This window comes from Saimiri boliviensis, chromosome 1 (genome assembly GCF_048565385.1).
Source record: "Saimiri boliviensis isolate mSaiBol1 chromosome 1, mSaiBol1.pri, whole genome shotgun sequence".
In the NCBI taxonomy this organism is placed as follows: Eukaryota; Metazoa; Chordata; class Mammalia; order Primates; family Cebidae; genus Saimiri; species Saimiri boliviensis.
This window is the reverse complement of record NC_133449.1, coordinates 25,802,668-25,815,262: the sequence shown is the minus strand read 5'-3', so window position 1 is coordinate 25,815,262 and position 12,595 is coordinate 25,802,668. Positions and strand designations below refer to the sequence as shown.

Sequence of the window (12,595 nt, the reverse complement as noted above, 5' to 3'; positions counted from 1 at the left end):
CAACCTGTATGTCCCAGATTCAAGTGATTCTCCGCCTCAGCCTCCTGAGTAGCTGGGATCACAGGCACCTGCCACCACACCCCGCTAATTTTTTAAAATTGTTTTTTTTTTTTTTTGTATTTTTAGTAGAGACGGGGTTTCACTATGTTGGCCAGGGTGGTCTTGAACTCCTGACCTCGTGATCTGCCCACCTTGGCCTCCCAAAGCGCTGGGATTACAGGCGTGAGCCGCTGCACCTGGCCCAGCAATATTTTTTTTTTAAATTAGCCAGGTATCACTATGTTGCCCAGGTTGGTCTCAAACCCCTGGACTCAAGTGATTCTCCTACCTTGATCTCCCAAAGTGCTAGGAGTGTAGATGTGAGCCACCGCATTCAGTCTTCCTAACTTTGTCTATTTCTGTCTACATAGCCTTAGCTTCTATTCATTCCACTGCTCAATCTCATATGGCTGGCTCAGAGTGGTGGCTCATGCCTGTAATCCCAGGACGTCGGGAGGCAGAGGTGGAAGAATATTTTAGGCCAGGATTTCGAGACCAGCCTTGTCTCAATTAAACAAACTTACATGGCTTCTCCTCTTACCATGCAATAGTGATCACTCTTACCAAGGACATCAGCAAGTTTCAGTGCTACCCTGTAGTGTCATCATAGCTTATGGCTTCCATTATTGTCTATATGGTTCCTAGATTTGTATCTCCAGTCCAGACCTCTCTTCTGAGTTCCAAACCTCTATATCTGACTCTGTAATGGACAGAGCCACTTGGGTGGCTCTCCAGGTACCTGAAATTCTACTTGTTCACACTGAACTCATTATTCTACCCTCCAAAAATGATGCCTAGCTTTGTACATAGCACTTTCTTCACTCTCAATGTATCCATTCAAATATGAAATTCTGCCAACTCAACTTCCTGCATACTTCTCAGATTTATCCATTTGTTTTCTACTTCCATAGCTGCTATCATGACCAAGCTATTCTCTGACTTAGCCTCCCAGAGTAGCCCCCAATCTGGTCTCTCTGAATGGAGAGATTCAGAGTCTGCTCTTACCCCTATGTATTCATTCTCTTGTTTTTATTATTTTATTATTATTATTTTTATCCATATGTATTCATTCTTTAGAAAGTAATATTTTAGACCAGGCACAGTGGCTCATGCCTATAATCCCAGCACTCTGGGAGGCTGAGATGGGCAGATCACCTGAGGTCAGGAGCTCAAGACCAGCCTGGCCAATGTGGTAAAACCCCATCTCTCGGCCGGGCGCGGTGGCTCAAGCCTGTAATCCCAGCACTTTGGGAGGCCGAAGCGGGTGGATCACGAGGTCGAGAGATCGAGACCATTCTGGTCAACATGGTGAAACCCCGTCTCTACTAAAAATACAAAAAACTAGCTGGGCATGGGGGTGCGTGCCTGTAATCCCAGCTACTCAGGAGGCTGAGGCAGGAGAATTGCCTGAGCCCAGGAGGCGGAGGTTGCGGTGAGCCAAGATCGCGCCATTGCACTCCAGCCTGGGCAACAAGAGCGAAACTCCGTCTCAAAAAAAAAAAAAAAAAAAAAAAAAAAAAACCATCTCTCCTACAAATACAAAAATTCATCTTATCTCTACTAAAAATACAAAAATGAGCACATGACTATAATACCGGCTACTCAGGAGACTGAGGCAGGAGAATCACTTGAACCCGGGAGGCGGAGGTTGCAGAAAGCTGAGATCGGGCCACTGCACTCCAACCTGGGCAGACAAAAAAAGAAAATAATCTTGGAAAAACATCTATCTGGCCTGGCACTGTGGCTCATGCCTGTAATCCCAGCATTTTGGGAGGCTGAGGCAGGAAGATCACTTGAGGCCAAGAGTTCAAGACCAACCTGGGCAACATAGTAAGACCCTATTTCTACAAAAAAAAAAAAACTTAAATAGTTAGATGTGGTGGTACATGCCTGTAGTCCTAGCTACTTGGGAGGGTGAGGCAGGAGGACCCCTAAAGCCCAGGAATTCAGGGGTGCAGTGAACCATGATCACACCACTGCACTCCAGCCTGGGCAACAGAGCAAGACCCTGTCTCTAAAAATAAATAAATAAATAAGTAAGTTTAAAAATCGGCCAGGCACTAGGGTAATTCCAGAACTTTGAGAGGCCAGGACAGGTGGATCACCCTGAAGTCAGGGGTTCGAGATCAGTGTGGCCAATATGGTGAAGCCTTGTCTCTACTAAAAATACAAAAAATTAGCTGGGCATAGTGGGGGGCACCTGTAATCCCAGCTACTTGGGAGGCTGAGGCAGCAGAATCCCTTGAACCTGGGAGGCAGAGATTGTAGTAAGCCGAGATCGCACCACTGCAATCCAGCCTGGGAGTCAGAGCGAAACTGTCTCAAAAAAAAGTAAAACTAAAAACACCTATCTGATCATGTCACCCATGCTTGAAAACTCCCAATGCTTCTCACTTTTTTTTTTTTTTTTTTTTTTTTGAGACAGAGTCTTGTTCTTTAGCCAAGCGATTCTCCTGCCTCAGTCCCAAGCAGCTAGGACTACAGGCACACATCACCATACCCAGCTAATTTCTGTATTTTTAGTAGAGACTGGGTTTCACCAGGTTGGCCAGGATGATCTCAATCTCCTCATCTCGTGATCCGCCCACCTTGGCATCCCAAAGTGCTGGGATTACAGGCATGAGCCACCACGCCCGGGCTGCTTCTCACCGATCTTAAGGTAAAGTCTACATCATTAATCCAGTCCACAACGCCCTGCACAATACGGTACCTGTGCACATCTCCCGTCACATCACATGCCACTCTCCATCTCGCTCCCCATGCTCTAGTTACAATGACCTTCTTCAGCTCCCTTCCAACCTCCTATCACAGGGCCTTTACACATTGTGTCTCTGCTTCTAGAATATTTATCCTCACCACTTTTGCCTAGATATCTCCTCTTCACCCTTCGGATTTCAGCTTGAATGTCCCTTCCTAAGGATACTTTTCTTATTTTTTTTTTTTTTTTTTTTTTTTTTTTTTTTTTTTGAGATGGAGTTTCGCTCTTGTTACCCAGGCTGAAGTGCAATGGCGCGATCTCGGCTCACTGCAACCTCCGCCTCCTGGGTTCAGGCAATTCTCCTGCCTCAGCCTCCTGAGTAGCTGGGATTACAGGCATGCGCCACCATGCCCAGCTAATTTTTTGTATTTTTAGTAGAGACGGGGTTTCACCATGTTGACCAGGATGGTCTCGATTTCTTGACCTCGTGATCCGCCCGCCTCAGCCTCCCAAAGTGCTGGGATTACAGGCTTGAGCCACCGCGCCCGGCTAGGATACTTTTCTTTATTTCCCCACCTGGCTTATGTCCCTCTGTAATAGGTTCTCATCATTCCTAGTACTTTCCTTCATAGAAATTAGTATAAGTGGGCCGGGCACGGTGGCTCAAGCCTGTAATCCCAGCACTTTGGAAGGCCAAGGCGGGTGGATCACGAGGTCAAGAGATCGAGACCATCCTGGTCAACATGGTGAAACCCCGTCTCTACTGAAAATACAAAAAGTTAGCTGGGCATGGTGGTGCGTGCCTGTAATCCCAGCTACTCAGGAGGCTGAGGCAGGAGAATTGCCTGAACCCAGGAGGCGGAGGTTGCGGTGAGCTGAGATCGCGCCATTGCACTCCAGCCTGGGTAACAAGAGCGAAACTCCGTCTCAAAAAAAAAAAAAAAAAAAAAAAAAAAAAATGAAATTAGTATAAGTGTAATTAAATCATAATTTGTCCACCTTCCCTGTTCAACAAAGTCATAACATGTCTGCTTCATTCATTTTTGTGGTCACAATGACTATTGCAGCTTCCAGCACATAGTATATGCTCAAATAAATATTTTTCCTTCTTTTCTTTCTTTGAGATGGAGTTTCGCTCTTGTTACCCAGGCTGGAGTGGAACCTCTGCCTCCCGGGTTCAAGCGGTTCTTCTGCCTCAGCCTCCCAAGTAACTGGGATTACAGGCATGTGACACCACACCTGGCTAATTTTTGTATTTTTAGTAGAGACGGGGTTTCTCCATGTTGGTCAAGCTAGTCTCGAACTCCTGACCTCAGGTGATCTGCTCGCCTCGGCCTCCCAAAGTGAAATATTGTTTCAAATAAATAAAATAAAGTCCCATATGAGCATCACCTCTTCTGGGAAGAATTATTCGACTCCACTGACTGTACCAGAATTAACTTTCCTTTTGGCCAGGTGCTATGGCTTAGCCTGTAATCTCAGCACTTTGGGAGGGAGGTGGAGGCTGGTGGATCACTTAAGCACTGGAGTTCAAGACCAGCCTGGGCAACATCCTGAAACCCCCATTAAAAAAGAATTAATTAATATTTAACAGAGAGGTCAGGCGCGGTGGCTCAAGCCTATAATCCCAGCACTTTGGGAGGCCGAGGCGGGTGGATCACGAGGTCAAGAGATCGAAACCATCCTGGTCAACATGGTGAAACCCTGTCTCTACTAAAAATACAAAAAATTAGCTGGGCATGGTGGCGTGTGCCTGTAATCCCAGCTACTCAGGAGGCTGAGGCAGGAGAATTGCTTGAACCCAGGAGGCGGAGGTTGCAGTGAGCCGAGATCGCGCCATTGCACTCCAGCCTGGGTAACAAGAGCGAAACTCCGTCTCAAAAAAAAAAAAAAAAAAAAAAAAAAATTTGTAAAAAAGAAAAAAAAAATATTTCCTCTCTTCATGATGCTATAGCTCACTGTTTAGCTAGACTCCCAGTACTCATCACAGTTGACTTGCACTGTGGATAACTGAGTCTATCTCTCTCACCAGAAAGCGTGCCTCCTGAAGACAAGAGCTGTGTTTTTTTGTTTGTTTGTTTGTTTGTTTTGTTTTGTTTTAAATAGAGATGGGGTTTCACCATGTTGGCCAGGATGGTCTTGATCTCTTGACCTCGTGATCCATCCACTTCGGCCTCCCAAAGTGCTGGGAATACAGGTGTGAGCCACCATGCCCACCTAAGAGCTGTGGTTTTTGTCTTTGTGTATCTTTTCCCCATAGCTAACACATTACTAGCTACATTTAAGATAGTTAATATTTGGCCGAGGGCTGTGGCTCATGCCTGTAAACTCAGCACTTTGGGATGCCAAGGCCAGTGAATTGCTTGAGCTTACGGGTTTGAGACCAGCCTGGCTAACATGGCGAAACCTTATCTCTACAAAAAATACAAAAATTGGCCAGGTGCAGTGGCTCACGCCTGTAATCCCAGCACTTTGGGAGGCCAAGGTGGGCAGATTGCTTGAGGTCAGGAGTTCGAGACCAGCCTGGCCAACATGGTCAAACCCTGTCTCTACCAAAAATACAGAAATTAGCTGGGTGTGGTGGTATGTGCCTATAGTCCCAGCTACTTGGGAGGCTGAGGCAGGAGAATTGCTTGAACCTGGGAGGCAGAGGTTGCAATGAGACAAGATTGTGCCCCTGCACTCCAGCCTGGGCAATGGAGCAAGAGTCCATCTCAAAAAAAAAAAAAGGTGCCGGGTGCGGTGGCTCAAGCCTGTAATCCCAGCACTTTGAGAGGCCGAGGCGGGTGGATCACAAGGTCAAGAGATCGAGACCATCCTGGTCAACATGGTGAAACTCCATCTCTACTGAAAAATACAAAAAATTAGCTGGGCATGGTGGCGCGTGCCTGTAATCCCAGCAACTCAGGAGGCTGAGGCAGGAGAATTGCTTGAACCCAGGAGGCAGAGGTTGCGGTGAGCCGAGATCGCGCCATTGCACTCCAGCCTGGGTAACAAGAGCGAAACTTCATCTCAAAAAAAAAAAAAAAAGGTTATTTTTCCACAGGGGATTCCCATTCCACCATCTCCTTCCAGTGTGGTCCCAGTAATAGCTATGGTAAGATTATACAAAGAAGACAGAGTTCACTCTTTGGTAATCCTGGGGTCTACAAATTGTTCAAATGCAAGTAATTCAGATTTGGATTGACCCTACACTAACCAAGTTCTGGCTGGGGGTGATGGCTCACACCTGTAATCTAGCACTTTGGGAGGCTGAGGCAAAAAGATTCCTGAGCTCAGGAGTTTGAGACCAACTTGGGCAACAGAGATTCTGTCTCTAAACAAAATAAAACAAAACAAAAAACAGGCTGCTTGCAGTGGCTCATGGCTTTAATCCCAACAGTTTGGGAGGCCGAGGTGGGCGGTGAATCACCTGAGGTCAGGAGTTCAAGACCACCCTGGCCAACATGGTGAAATCCCGTCTCTACTAAAAATACAAAAATTAGTCGGCATAGTGGCAGTAGCCTGTAATTCCAGCTACATGGGAGGCTGAAGCAGGAGAATCACCTGAACCTGGGAGGTGGGGGTTGCAGTGAACTCTGAGATCAAGCCACTGTATTCCAGCCTGGGCAACAGAGCGAGACTCCATCCCAAACACAAAACCAAAAACAAACAAAAAATAACCAAACCAAGTTTTGCCAGCAGAGGGAGACATGACTATGTGACAAAATTACTGGATGAACTCCAATTTCTGGGCTATCAATCATTAAGTGATTACCTAACTACATGAGTTATTACCTAACTATAGGAGTCTCCCAAGCTTGATTTCACATTGCTCCTCTTTCCCCTGCAGCTTCCTGTCTACAGTCTCTGCTGTAATTGCTGGTGAACGGGATTTGTCAACCTAAATAAAGAAATAATAGAAAAATCTGAAAATGAAGACTCTGGATATTATAAAAAGAACAGTTCCTAGCTGTTCCCCTTTACTGAGAGCCTAATGGGTGGGTCACAGATGTTTTATCTAATCTTCACATCCACTCAGCTAGTAAGTGGCTGCACTGGAACTTGAGCCTCATTCCTCCTGCTGGGAAGCCAGTGTTTTTCCCACCACCCTCTCCTGAGTCCTGAGCCTCAGCCCTCAATCCACCTCTATCTGGTCTAACTCCACCTTCCCCTTTCAACATCCCCTGCCTCTTCAGTAAAGACCTGCCTCCTCCAGACCTAGGGGCCACTTCCTTTCCTTACCTTCTGTGGCAATTTTTATGATGTGCAATTAACATCTGCTTTTTTAAATGGTGCTATCCATCCATCTATGAATATATTCTGTCTCCCCAACTTGGATTCTTCTAATTTGCTATACATAAGTTTCTTGTTCCAAAAGTAATTTAAGAGCATTTTAAAAAGAGTTTTGACCAAATTGTATATAGAATTGTCTCAATTTTGTTTTAAAGCATCGTGCATCTTGTTGACTCCTCTTCCTCTTGCCCTAAATGCAATTCATCAACAAATTCTATCCCTGTTCTACTTAGAAAATCTGTTGGTCCTGAGTCTCAAACTCTCCACGCCACCACCACTACCCTCTTAGTCCATGCCACCTACATCTTTCACCAGGATGATGCCGTAGTATTTTAACAGGAACCCCTGGTTTCGCCCTTATCCTCCTACTCTCCCTCCGAGACAGAACAGCCAGAGTCTTTCTTCGGAACTAAACATCAAATCATTCTACCTCCTCCTCTCAATTCTCCAATGATGTCTCATTATTCTCAGAATAAAATCTAGGCCAGACGCGATGGCTCACGCTTATAATCCCAGCACTTTGGGAAGGCCGAGGCAGGCAGATTACCTGAGGTCAGGAGTTTAAGTCCAGCCTGGGCAACATGGCAAAACCCCATCTGTACTACAAATATAAAAATTAGCTTAGTGTGGTGGCGGGCGCCTGTAGTCCCAGCTACTCAGGAGGCTGAGGCAGGAGAATCTCTTGAACTTGGGAGGCGGAGTTTGCAGTGAGCCAAGATTGCACCACTACACTCCAGCCTGGGCAGCAGAGAGAGACTCCATCTCAAAAAAATGAATGAAATCCAAAGTCCTTGACAGGGCACACACACCTTGGTCAATCAAGCTCCTGGGAACTTCTCCTGTTTCATGTGTTCCTATTCCCTCCTTCCTCACTCTAATCCAACAACACTGGCCTCCCTGTTCCTTAGTCCCGCCGGGCACCTTCCTGCTGAGGGCCTGCGCGCTTGCTCCTTCCTCTGCCTGCAAGCTTTCTCTCCCAGCGCCGAGCTGGCTTCCCTCCCTCCCTTCATTCAGTTGTATTTGCAAATATTTGTCACCTACTCAGGAAAGCTTTTTTGAGCGTGCTTTCTAAAATACTTCTTTTTTTTTTTTTGAGACGGAGTTTCACTCTTGTTACCCAGGCTGGAGTGCAATGGCACGATCTCGGCTCACCGCAACCTCCGCCTCCTGGGTTCAGGCAATTCTCCTGCCTCAGCCTCCTGAGTAGCTGGGACTACAGGCACGCGCCACCATGCCCAGCTAATTTTTTGTATTTTTAGTAGAGACGGGGTTTCACCACGTTGACCAGGATGGTCTCGATCTCTCGACCTCGTGATCCACCCGCCTCGGCCTCCCAAAGTGCTGGGATTACAGGCTTGAGCCACCGCGCCCGGCTCTAAAATACTTCTTCATCACTCCTCGTATCCTTACTCTGTTTTGTTTTTCTTCGTAGCACTTACCACAATATGACATTCTAGATATTTCTTTATCTGTTTATGTTTTCTTTTTCCCATTAATGTGCAATGAGATAATTTCTCCCAGTGCCTAGAAATATGTCTAGTTCATGATAGGCCCCCAGGAGATATTTGCTTAATGAATAAATAATGAATGATGCTATTAATAGTCTTCACAACCATCTTTTCTTCTTTTCTTCCTTTTTTTTTTTTTTTTTTTTGAGACGGAGTTTCGCTCCTGTTACCCAGGCTGGAGTGCAATGGCGCGATCTTGGCTCACCGCAACCTCCGCCTCCTGGGTTCAGGCAATTCTCCTGCCTCAGCCTCCTGAGTAGCTGGGATTACAGGCACGCACCACCATGCCCAGCTAATTTTTTGTATTTTTAGTAGAGACGGGGTTTCACCATGTTGACCAGGATGGTCTCGATCTCTTGACCTCGTGATCCACCCGCCTCGGCCTCCCGAAGTGCTGGTACAGGAGTGAGCCACCGCACCCGGCCCTTTTCTTTTCTTTCTTTCTTTCTTTTTTTTTTTTTTTTTTTTGTAACAGGGTCTTACTCTGTCACCGAGACTAGAGTGCAGTGATGCAACCACGTCTCACTGCAGCCTCAACCTCCTGGGCTCAGGTGATCCTCCCACCTCAGCCTCTCAAGTAGCTGGTACTAAGTGCCACTGCACTTGGCTAATTTTTTTATTTTTTATTTTTTGTAGAGACAGGGTTTCTTTCTTTTTTTTTTTTTTTTTTTTTTTTTTTTTTGAGACGGAGTTTCGCTCTTGTTACCCAGGCTGGAGTGCAATGGCACGATCTCGGCTCACCGCAGCCTCCGCCTCCTGGGTTCAGGCAATTCTCCTGCCTCAGCCTCCTGAGTAGCTGGGATTACAGGCACGCACCACCATGCCCAGCTAAAGAGACAGGGTTTCACTATGTTGCTCAGGCTGGTCTCAAACTCTTGGACTCAAGCAATTCACCGTCCTCAGCCTCTCAAAGTGTTTGGATTACAGGTGTGAGCCACTGTGCCTAACCACAACCATCATTTAGAATGGTTGCTTAACTTAGTGTAAATTATTTTTTATTGTGAAATATTAAGTTGAATCATATGAATTCTCATTTTGTATTAAAAATGACTGCCTATTGCCGGGCGCGGTGGCTCAAGCCTGTAATCCCAGCACTTTGGGAGGCCGAGGCGGGTGGATCACGAGGTCAATAGATCGAGACCATCCTGGTCAACATGGTGAAACCCCGTCTCTACTAAAAACACAAAAAAGTAGCTGGGCATGGTGGCGCTTGCCTGTAATCCCAGCTAGTCAGGAGGCTGAGGCAGGAGAATTGCCTGAACCCAGGAGGCGGAGGTTGCGGTGAACCGAGATCGTGCCATTGCACTCCAGCCTGGGTAACAAGAGCGAAACTCCGTCTCAAAAAAAAAAAAAAAAAAGGACTGCCTATTGACTTCTGGCCAGATCGCCAGATATCCGCGGAGTGACCCTTACAAGTCCTTCTTGATCCTGCAGTGGATTAGGTGCCGCTATTGCTGCTCATGTTGAATCCGGAACCGTAGCCAGACATGGAACTGGAGGATAAGTGAAAGAATCTGACTGGGTCCAGAGATCCTAAGGAGGAGGAAGAGGAAGAGGAGGAATTAGTGTTTCTACATCAGGATCCCCTAACAACAGTGAGAGAGCAATCTGAGCAGCTGGAGGAATGTGTCAAGGCCCGGGAGTGGCTTGAGCTCTGTGATGAGTTTGTATCCTCTTGATCACACACAGAAGAGGAGTACATGGAGGAGCTCTTTGACTTCTTACATCAAGGGACATTGCATGACCCACAAACTCTTTAACAACTTGAAATAAATGTGAGGACTTATTCTTCATCCCAGCCTTCATCATTTGGGCATCAGGATATTTCCTTATGGTTTTGGGTATGCCATTTGTTTCTTATTGGTGTAACTGTAAGCTCACATGAACCTCTCCTCTTTTTTTTTTTTTTTTAAACAAAGTCTCACTCTGTTACCCAGGCTGGAGTGCAGTGGTATGATCTTGGCTCACTGAAACCTCTGACTCCCGGATTCAAGTGATTCTCCTGCCTCAGTCTCCCAAGTAGTTGGGATTACAGGTGCCTGCCACCACACCTGGCTATTTTTTTTTTTTTTTTTTTTTAGTGGAGATGGGCTTTTACCACGTTGAACAGGCTGATTTCAAACTCCTGACCGCAGGTGATCTACCTGCTTTGGCCTCCCAAAGTCCTGGGATTACAGGCATGAGCCACCATACCCAGCCAAGAGCTAAGATTTCTTAATTTTAATGTAGACACATTTATCAATTATCAATTTTTTTAGGTCATTTATTTTCCTTCTAGTCCTGGGTTCAGTACATAGATGGCTTCTCTTCACCTTTTGGGTTGACAGTTTTCTCCAGGTTGCTGTTTATGATATGATAAAGCTCAGCATACAACGCCCTCAGGTCCAGCACCATGGCCCTGAGCTCCCCATAGGCTGCCTCATCGCTCGTGCACCAAGGCTTGGTAATCCATCACAGGAGTGTCCTTGGAGGCCTTGGCCACAGCATCCCCACGTTCTGAGAAGTACTTGGAAATGGTTATCCGGAAAGCTTCCACTTTGGTCTTGACAGCATTCACCCTCTCTAGCACCTTCTCCTGGATTGCTACCCCAAAATCATTTCCATCTTCAATTTTGGCGATCAGGTGCTGGATCCATGTGATCACCAGAATGCCTTTCTCTTTGAGAGTCCAGATTTCTGGCTTAACCAGGGCAAGCAGGGACAGGACCTTCTCATTGCCAGGGAGAAATCCACACGTAGGGACTTCTTTCTTCTACTGTTTATCTGTTTCCATCTCATCATCCTTGGGTGGAGGAACTGGGATGGGGATGTCCAGTGGGGCCTGGAGGGAAGTCAGGTCAGCCACATTGAGAGAGTCCTCTTGCAAGAGCTGATTCAGGTATATGATTTTCTGTGGCAAGAATCTGTAGAGGCATTCCTTAGCCTCCTGAGGAAAAGATTCTGCCTGAAGACCTCCACCTGTTTGCAGGCCTCCCTGCTCAGATGCACCCCACACAGCTTGGCCATGCTGCTTTAAGTCGCTAGGTCTCTGGTCTCCATTTATCAATCTTTTATTTGGTTTGGCACTTTTTGGGTCTTGCTTAAAAACTCTTCCTCTACCCCAAAAGTCACAAAGATATTCTTGTATGTTGTTTTCTTTTTTATTTTATTTTTTCCTTCCTTTCTTTTTTTTTTTTTTTTTTTTTTTTTTTGAGACTGAGTTTCGCTCTTGTTACCCAGGCTGGAGTGCAATGGCACGATCTCGGCTCACCGCAACCTCCGCCTCCTGGGCTCAGGCAATTCTCCTGCCTCAGCCTCCTAAGTAGCTGGGATTACAGGCACGCACCACCATGCCCAGCTAACTTTTTTTGTATTTTTAGTAGAGACGGGGTTTCACCTTGTTGACCAGGATGGTCTCGATCTCTCGACCTCGTGATCCACCCGCCTCGGCCTCCCAAAGTGCTGGGATTACAGGCTTGAGCCACCGCGCCCGGCCCCTTTCTTTTTTTCTTTTTTTTTTCTTGTCTTCTTTTTCTTTTCTTTTCTTTTTCTTTTTTTTTTTTTGAGACATAGTCTCACTCTGTCGCCCAGGCTGGAGTGCAGTGGTGCAGTCTTGGCTCCACTGCAACCTCCACCTTCCAGGTTCAAGTGATTCTCCTGCCTCAGCCTCTCCAAGTAGCTGGGTCTACAGATGCATGCCTCCACACTTGGCTAATTTATGTATTTTTAGTAAAGATGGGGTTTAACCATGTTGGCCAGGCTGGTCTCAAACTCCTGACGTCAGGTGATCTGCCTGCCTTGGCCTCCCAAAGTGCTGGGATTACAGGCGTGAGCTACCACACCTGCCCTTCCTTCCCTCCTTCCTTCCTTCTCTAGCTTTCTTTCCTTTCTGTCCCTCTCTTTCTTTCTTTTTCTGAGACAGGGTCTTATTCTGTCAAATAGGCTGGAGTGCAGTGTTGTGATCACAGCTCACTGAAGTCTCAGCCTCCTGGATTCAAGTAATCCTCCCACCTCAACCTTCTGAGTAGCTGGGACTACAGGTGGGTGCCACCATGCCTGGCTAATTTTTATATTTTGTGTAGAGATAGGGTTTTGC

At 46.5% G+C, this 12,595-nt stretch overlaps 2 pseudogenes; one reads left to right on the top strand and one right to left on the bottom strand.

Moving 5' to 3' along the window:
• The first annotated feature begins 10,007 nt into the window (after positions 1 to 10,007).
• Positions 10,008 to 10,293, top strand: LOC120361655 (cytochrome b-c1 complex subunit 6, mitochondrial pseudogene; annotated as a pseudogene).
• A 491-nt stretch (positions 10,294 to 10,784) lies between these two features.
• Positions 10,785 to 11,533, bottom strand: LOC101045606 (proteasome activator complex subunit 2 pseudogene; annotated as a pseudogene).
• Between the last annotated feature and the right edge of the window lie 1,062 nt (positions 11,534 to 12,595).